General features: G+C 39.5%; 1 pseudogene; it reads right to left on the bottom strand.

Moving 5' to 3' along the window:
* Positions 1-2,344: 2,344 nt before the first annotated feature.
* Positions 2,345-7,719, bottom strand: LOC125194698 (annotated as a pseudogene).
* Between the last annotated feature and the right edge of the window lie 1,535 nt (positions 7,720-9,254).

Genomic DNA, 9,254 nt, shown 5'->3' with positions numbered 1-9,254 from the left:
CCCTAATGTGATTTATTTACTATGAAATGATGGGCCTCTATACAAGTATGTGGGCTCTCTAACGGCCCAAATATAATTCAAAGATTAGGCGTCTATTCCACATATTGTGAACTTTAATTATATTAGTACTAGTAATTTTAATAATTTTCTTAAACTATACTTGGTCCCATCAAAAATAGTTAAAAAAAAACTCACAAATTTTGAACTTTAATTATATTAGTACCAGTAATTTTAATAATTTTCTTAAACTATACTTCATCCCATCAAAAATAGTGAAAAAAAAAAACTCAGCTTAGATAAGACGTGGTAAATTTTGTCTTTAGAAACTGCTAGGCAAGTGGCATAATAGTACATCAATTAAGAACTCTTTCATTTGTCTAATCTTGAGTCGATCCATATTTTCTTATTAACAAGCATATTATATATGTGTATGTATGAAATTATAGGCAGCTATTCTGATGAATGTTGAGATATTTCCTAGTGAAAGTCTTGAGGTGACCGTTTATATAGAACTACCTAGTTTGCAATCATAGAAAATGAACAAATGAAGTGAAAGCATACATAAAGCTCATTTGTCAATTGAGGAAGCAACATAATTATTTCACATTTGGTTTCATCGCGTGGTTAAATGCCTTTACTGAAAGTTATGTGTAGTAGACACGACACGAGTTGGTGATATTCTTTTATCATTTACATTTACGATATGCTTTTATCATTTACATGTACACGTAACACGTTTCTCTCATCCCATTCACGTATATGTGTTTCTTCGTATCTTTTTGTGAATCATTGATACACCTTTCAAGACAACACTAGCAAGCATTGTTTTAATCTATAATACTAAATAACTCATGATATAGAAATGTCAATTTATTTAATCTAATTTAAACATGTTTTCGAACAAAACCTCTTCACTTTCATTAGACTCAAGTTCTGGTTTCAAATACCACCGCACTTGATAAATGAGAAAAATGAGTTTCTCATCAAAAATCTATAAATTGATGTATTCATCAACAAGATGATCCTAAACAATAATCAACTTTACAATAAAGAAGCTCGTACTGTCATATAAGAAGACTTGATAGGGCACATATATTGCGACAATTAAATGTTGTCCGGAATACTAATTTTATTTATTTTAGCTATCTTCCTGTCATCACTTTCAATTTGTGACTTGAAATCTTTATTTTCTATTAATAAGTACTTCATTTCTCTTATTTTATTATGTTGTACAGTACTTCCATTATATGAAGTTATGAACATAGTAATTTTACTTCAATTTATAATTTTTTTAAATTTTTTAAATATATTAAAATTAATTGTAAATCTACATTTTATTTTGAATATGTGATATGGAAATAAAGTTACTATTAAGTTGGGTTGGTTATTTATAAAAGTAAAAAATACTACTCCCCTATTTTACATCAATAGTCATATTCCTATTTGGGGTGTTTTAAAAGATAAAGTCATCTCCTTATATAATAGTAATAATTCTCTATTCTATTTTATTCACTTTTGGATTCTCTTTCTAATACGATATACCTATTTTATTTTCTCTTTTTACTCTATTATTTCAAAACTTAATGTACATAAGATATGGTAGTATTTCTTAATCTCCGTGTTTTTATGATTTAGATTAATTTTTTGTTTTGTACCTTCGAAATCCTTCTTCCTCAAAAGCTACGATTTAGCATTTAATTGAAGTTAATATTAGCACTAGCCTTCAAAGTAAGCATTTATTTAATATTTTTCTCTACACAAGTCTTAATAGTACTTATTAAAGAAACGGTAGAAGGCCAACGAGTCCAAAATTTATGCTTGCATGCCTTTCTAGTTTCTAGTACTGAATGAGGCATTCAATGAGAAAGACTCAAAAAGTCATAATCTTCCTATAAATATATATTCCTCTCCCGAAATCAAACGTGAATTCAAAATCCCCTGCTTAATTAAAGAGAAGAAAGAAGTAAAATTCAAGAAAATGGATACGAGGAACTGCTGCAGTGGATGTGCTGGAGTCGACAACGTGTACTCGTGCTTAAACCCGATTAGGAGGCCGAGTGTCACTCCTGTTCATACCTGCATCGTGCAGCCGGTGAAAAAGGAGGAACCTGTGGTGAAGGAGGAGGAACGTGGAGCCGTTGAAGCAATGGCAAAAGCTACTGTCTTTGTGAAGAAGGAGGCTGTCAAAGTCGATGCTTGATCAATAGGATTACTGAATCTGCTCTATTAAATAATAAAATTATTATACTCTTTTGTCTCTACTTATTTTATGCTAAAACAGATACCAAATAAAAGCCTCCTTGAATTGTTATAAGCATTGAAAAAATATGATTCTCATTTAGTGCTATAGCCCTACAGCTACTACACTAGCAAAGCTGCAAAAATTCAGACACCCAAAACCAAGACATTACAATTTAGCAAGCTAACATAAAGGCTGCTTGTGATCCAAGATACTACGTCGTTCTGATGTTGTGTTGCTCGCACAGCCTCGTCTCGTTTTCAGCCCACCACTTCTCTGCTTGTTCCTCTGTGTACTGTTTCCTACTATTGAACACAACATAATTATTCAGGGTATCATTCCTCAATAATTCAACCAAAGATAAATCATGAAAACTACCTGAATCGAACTCGTCTGAGTTCATTGGTTCCGTTCTGCAACGGGGCAAGAGTTATGTACACGCCAGGCTTGTCTTGTATAGTCCGCTCTGATTTCTGTGACTGGGCTTCAGTGCCGTTGGATAGTGGTGCAGACGAACTACCACTAGGCTCCTTCTTTGGAGAAGTTTTGACAGTCACAACGCTCCCGTTGGATGGACCATTAGTGTCATTGCTCATCTGCTCATCACTATGGCTGCACACAACTTGTTTCTTTGGTCCTCTCTCGGCCATATCTTTAAACTGCTCGTGATTTGGATTCTCAGTTTCGTTAGACTCTCTACACAAGTGATATAAGAAAACGAGAAAAAATGATATTTTATCAGTAGATTCGTATCTGCTACATAGTGAAAACCAACCTGAGCAGTCAGTGACTTGATCACTTCTTTCGCAGCCTGGCTTTTTTCAGCTTCGTCTGCTGCTCGTGCAGCCACCTCCTTCAGTTGCTCTGATTTTCTCTTGAGTTCAGATTCTAGAGACTTGGATTTGGTTGAAAGTCTGTCCACCTAAATCGATTGCAAAATACACGAAAAACAGTTGATATCATTGCAAAACGATTTGTTATTGGTCGCTTTGACTAAGTCGAAAGCCATAAAAATACACGAAATCTACAGTTTCAATTCAAAGTTCGATGCTCATCAGGAGTAAGAAGCTTACCCGTGCCCTTAAACTTTTGAGCTCCATGCCTAGGATATCATTGCTACTCCTTAATTCATCGGGAGTTGCTTCAAGTGTTCGAAATGAGAAAGATGGAGAGGGTGATGGGGTCGATGACCTCTTCCCTAGTACTGGAGAAGGTGACTGAGAAAATACTCTAGAATCATGTACGATAAATGAGAGAGAGCCCGGTGAAGAGCCATAGGGGCTAGATGGCGATTTTGAAGAAGCGCTAGGCCTCAGCATATTCCCATTCCGAAGAGGAAACATGCGGTTATCAACTAATTCGGGCTTTACACTAAACGAGGACGTCCTGTCATACTTGATTGACTCAGTAAATGAAAGTCTGGACATACTTGCTGGCAAACAGGGAATCCCAGGTTCCGGGATCACCATGGCCTAATGCACCAAAGGTTCCATCTCCAAATGTAAACAAGTGGCCGGTTGAGGTAAGGAGAGAGCCGTATGCCAAGGTCCACACGAGACGAATGTGATTTGGAAGCCGTCTGTTGGGCCATTCACCCGTTTGGGGATCCAGTGACTCACATCAGTTCCATGCTCAAGCAAGCCACATTGATAAGGCTCGTTTCATGCATTGGTTTTGGGTTAAAATTTTGTGCATTTGGGGCACTAATCTGTGTTTATGAGTTCAGGTGCGTAGTAAATCTGTCGGGCCTAGGAGTTGTTGTTACCTGACCTGGAAGATGCAAAAGAGATGGAATTGAAGTAAAAATCAGAAGTCGTCGTTCGGACCTGGGAGAATTAAAAGTTGGCGACAGGAGCAGAATGGAGCAAGAGCAGATTATTTTAAAGAGTCTTATTCAAGGGCAAAAGCGTCTAATTACCAGAGGGATACCCTAGGGATCAGAGCCTCACATATATAAAGAGCTCAACCTTGAAGAACAAGACAACCACTTCTACACACTTTTAGTTCAAGTTCTTGTTCCATTCCTTAGTTCCACACTTCAAATTTCTCATTTCACTTGATGCGCACTTGGAGATGGAGTGATCCTGGCCACCGTGGTTCTCATCGTTATTTTGCTGCTGTGTAACACCGCCTTGTGAAGGCGAAGAAACAATCTTTATTTTGCTTTGTTTAGTTTGTTTTCGTTTCAAGTACTCGTTGGTTTTTCATAACTCTAGTTCTTGCTTTGATCTACTGGATTTGAACCTATTTCTCGTTATTATGGAAGTTTATGTTGGTTTTTGTTGGATCTCGCTGAGTTGATGTTTATTTCTTGCCTTTTACTTTCGTTCTTGTTTATTGTTGGATGTTTGGAGCTGAGATCTGTTGGTTTGTTGATGGAGGTTGTGGATTTGCGTATGGAGATGTCTGGATTTGTTGAATCGTGGTGTATTTGAGTTGGAGTTTCGTGTATCTGGTGTTTGTTGTTTACGTTGTGCATGATTATGGCTATTTACTTTCTGTTTCTGCATCCTTTAGGTCCAGTAGCGTAGATCTGTTAGTTTAGGCTTTAATTTCTCGTTTTAAGTTTAGATCTGAAGTTTGCTCTGTTTTCATGGTGTTTAATACTCTGTTTTATCTGCTATTCTCGTTTGATTCCCGAAGAAGATGAAGTTGTTGGTAGTTAGAACCAGATCTGCTTTTGTCAGTACTTTCTGCACATGTACTTTGCTTTTTCTGCATGTTCTCCAGACCCTGTCAGTACTATCTGCTTTGTCTTTTTACTTTTCTGCATGCTTTTCCAGACCCTGGTAGTTTAAGGAAACTTGTTCCCACTTTTCGCTTTATACTTGTCTGTCCAAATTAGGAAAGTCCGTCTAGTTAAGTTAACTCCAGTTGTCTTAGAATTTTAAAATATCTCGTTTCTCTAAAGTCATGCATGTTCCGTACGTTCTCATTTCTTAGACCCAGTAGGTAGAGTAAAGTTTTTCCTATCTCTCAGACCCAGTAGTTTTAAGTTCTCGACCCACAAAATTGCGTGGCAGCAGCCAACCCCCCTTTTTTCCAAAACATCCTCAAATGCAGTTTCGTAACACATTCGTCCTCGTGGGATCGATCCTTTACTTCCATGTGCTAAGTTGTAGTATAGTGGGTTGAGGTTTTGAAGAAATAGAGTGCATCCAACGACCCCTGTCTGATAGTTTCATGATCTTCTAGCCTCTGAAGTCTAGTTGAATCCTCTGGACCTGTTAGATCGAGTGATATCACACACCGCACTGCACGTTTCTAAGTCTTCACACATCCAGAAGATCCATCACCCCAAGTGTAGAGGTCGCCCGAATGTGTAACTGCACAGGTATGATAATCGCCACATGCTACCATTTCAATGGTGTTCCCATTAAGAACTTCAATGATCTTTGGGTGGAAAATGTCTGTTTCCATGCCATGCCCCAGCCTTCCCCCGGCTTCCTCGCCCCAGCTGTACGCCTCCCCTTGTTTAGTGACTAAAATGGCGTGTCTCTGCACACAAGCAATGCTTTGCACATCAAGTACCCCTGTCGAATCCAAGGCCTTGGGAACTAGAGCGTCGGTTTTTTTATTAGACGATTCTTTAATTTTAGTGAGATCTCCTCCCATTACTCCGTTGCCAGTGCCTTCTCCCCAGATGAAAACATCACCCAAGTTATCAAAATCCTCATTATAAGAACTTTGATTCGATGAACTTAGAGCACTAGAGAGGCTCACCCTGATTGTTTCAGCCCTTGAAGTTCGGGAATTTGAGTTTTATGCGGCTCCAGCTGAATGCGGATTGAAAGAATGCGCAGGAGACTCAGCAAGTAGGTGATTCTTGCTTGAAGCAGTGAATGACAAAACCTCAGCAAATACTTTTCCTAATCTGCTCTGCGTGTGCTATCTGATCGTTGATGCTCGCTCATATCCTGAGCCAACTAAATCAACGAAAATGGATAGCAATTAGATAAGGAAAAAGAATGAGCAGATGGAACACATGAGATGGAAAATGGAGCTCACAAATGAACTTGATCGAGAAAGCCTCCAAATGCGAGGACTTTCAGATGATGCAGTTTCGCTCCTTGCTTCGTTTCTTACTTTCCTGTGGCTACCACACTCGATTAGAGCTTTTAAACCACAAACCAAACCTCAGCTTCATCCTTGTCTTTACGTATCTGCAGAATTTGAGGCAACAAATAATTACCCCCATAAAATGCTTAGAATTAAGAGACAATCAACAACCCGTTGAAACCGTGCATGGTTTATACATGTAACAAGATAACAACCTGAAACTCACCAAATCCAAGGATCTGTCATTATATATGAGAAAAAATGATTGGTATTCCTTCTCAGGCCGAGGATACCACTGAAATACTGCCTGCAAAGAGAAAAATGTACATTAGTTCACAATAAGTTATAACTAGAAAACAGATTAGTTCACTTAGGTTGAACAAACTTAAAGGCTCCATATTCTGCACATGAGTTATAAGAGTAGAGAAAGTCAATGGGCGCTTACAGTCCTCTGCCCAGGAATTATCCTGGAAACATTGCGTAGATCAAGGTGTTTCTCGTCTTTTCCATAATACCATATCAAGGTAGACTCATCCTGAAATATACACAGACTCAGCTTGAGTGAATAAGCATGATCTAATGCCAATTAGAAGATCAATATAATCTAGAGTTGCAATGACAAGCAGCGATCATATTTTATGATTACCACAGAAAACAACAACATCCCTCATCTTCACCAAATTCGTATGAACAAATGTACAATAATCAAGGAAAGCAACTCACTGTGGAAAGTCGAAAAGGACAGAACTTTGGTTTCCCTCTCCGACCATACTTCAACAAGTGTGCTCCTTTCTTTAGAGATGTAATGGCCTAAAAAGAAAACACTTTTCCAATGTAATTTCACACAAACTTGCAACAAGCTCATTAATCCCATCAAACATTATAATAAACACAGTTGAAGACACGGTAGGTACCTGATCAATGTCTCTTTCAACAACACTAAGCCTCTGCAAATCAGCCATTCACGTTCCAATGTAACTATGTGTAACAATCCATTTAGACAAGAACCCATTTGAATTTTGACAAAATAATGTGTTGTCCCACCTATTCTGCTCCATCACAATCCAATTTCCTCATCTACACAATCAATCCAACACCAAAATTAAAATCAAAATCAAAATCAAAATCAAATTCAAATTCAAAATCCCCTCTTCTTGAAATGCCGCTCTAAACAAGTATTTTCTTGATTGATATCACGATTTGCAGCCATGCATAAATCCAAAATTACAATGGCGAACAGAGTGTATTTCTTCTGCAGTGAAACCCAAAATTGTTGTAGGCGTTACAGAAGAAAAGAATAAGGGGTGGTGGGGTTTTCTTGTGTGATGAGCTCAAACCAAATCAAATCAAGAAACAGAGGCAAAATTTAGGAGATTTGTTGAAATGAAGCCCCCTCGTGGAATGGAAGAAACCTGCCGAAGACCCATTCACCAACACTGAAAACTAGCATGAAGAGATACATCTGTTGACCATACTAACCCACCCCGGCGGAAAACCCATCCTCTCGAGCACCATGAGGAGGAAAGGCCACTGCACTCGATCATAGGCCTTGGCCATATCTAGCTTGAGGCCAGATTAGGCGAGTTCGCCTTCTGAATGAGTGACCTATTGATGTCGTGTATCAATTCCTGGGCCAAGAGCACATTATCGCTAAGCAAGCGACCCTTGACGAAACCGCTCTGATTCGGCGCCAAAACGAAAGGAAGCAAAGGCGCCAAACGCGATGTCAAGATCTTGGTGATGATCTTGTTGGTCACATTGCAAAGGCTAATTAGCTGTACTCTGCCCAGGTCGCCGGGCTTGCCTTCGTCGGCAAGAGAATGATGGTCGTGGCCGTGAAGCTGTGGGGCATAGGAGCTCCTAAGAAGAAATCCTCCACTACTGCCACCACCTCTGTTCCCACGATGTCCCAACAATGCTGTAAGAACAAGGACGAGAATCCATCCGGACCTGAAGCACTGTCTCCACTAATGCCATAGACCGCCGCTCTTACCTCATCTGAGTCGGGGACTGCACAGAGGCCCTCGCGGTCCACTGACTCTGGGAGACTGTGCAAGAGATCTAGGTCCGGCTGCTCCAAGTGCTCAACATCTGTCGTGAGGAGCTGCTGGAAGAATCCAACAGCCGACTGTCTGATATCCTCCTCCGAAGTGAGAGTCTGATCGCCAGCCTGAATGGAATGGATCTGGGACTTCACCCGCTTCTGTCTTACCCACCCATGGAAGAATTTGGAATTCCTTTCGCCTTCTGTCGCCCAACGAATGGCGGCCTTCTGCTTCCAGAAATCCTCTTCCATCCTAGTGCAGAGTACGTAAAGAGCGGTGCACCTGCTAAGCTCACTCGTATGGGCTCCTGTCGGATCCCCGTCGTAAGCCGCCTGTGCTACAGCAACCGCCTCCTCTGCCTCCCTCAGCATCTCAAAGATGTTCCCAAAGACCTCCCTGTTCCATCTCTTGAGAAAACCCTTTACTCTGCTGAGCTTGAACTGAAGATTTAGCATGCCAAAGAAGCCCGCCTCTGCCAACCACACTCTGGCAATCTCATCCCTGAAGGTGTGGTGACGAACCCACTGTTAGAGTTTGTATACTAGAAATCACCTTTCGAGTGATTGAATACTGTTAAAACTCTTATTTTATTTTCCAAATGAATAAACAGATTATTTTTGTCATAATGTTGTTATGTTTTACATTTAATGGATGTTTATTGCATATTTAAATGTATAAGTAACTTAACAAAGTCTAAGTCTTTGTTTTAGTAGACCGGTTGTGGGCGTCGTCCACTTTAAGGTAACACGGTCAGTTCTAAACAAAGAAAAAGAATAATTTCACAACCTAGATAGGCTTAGACTACCTATTGTGAAAGGTTGCAATGTCGATCCGATTATTTCTAAGCCTTACTCGAAATAAGATGACGTTGGTGTGGGTATAGCACCGAATGGATCTAACAAATGAGACAG

This window comes from Salvia hispanica, chromosome 6 (assembly GCF_023119035.1).
Source record: "Salvia hispanica cultivar TCC Black 2014 chromosome 6, UniMelb_Shisp_WGS_1.0, whole genome shotgun sequence".
Lineage (NCBI taxonomy): Eukaryota > Viridiplantae > Streptophyta > Magnoliopsida > Lamiales > Lamiaceae > Salvia > Salvia hispanica.
This window is presented reverse-complemented; position numbering and strand designations above follow the sequence as displayed.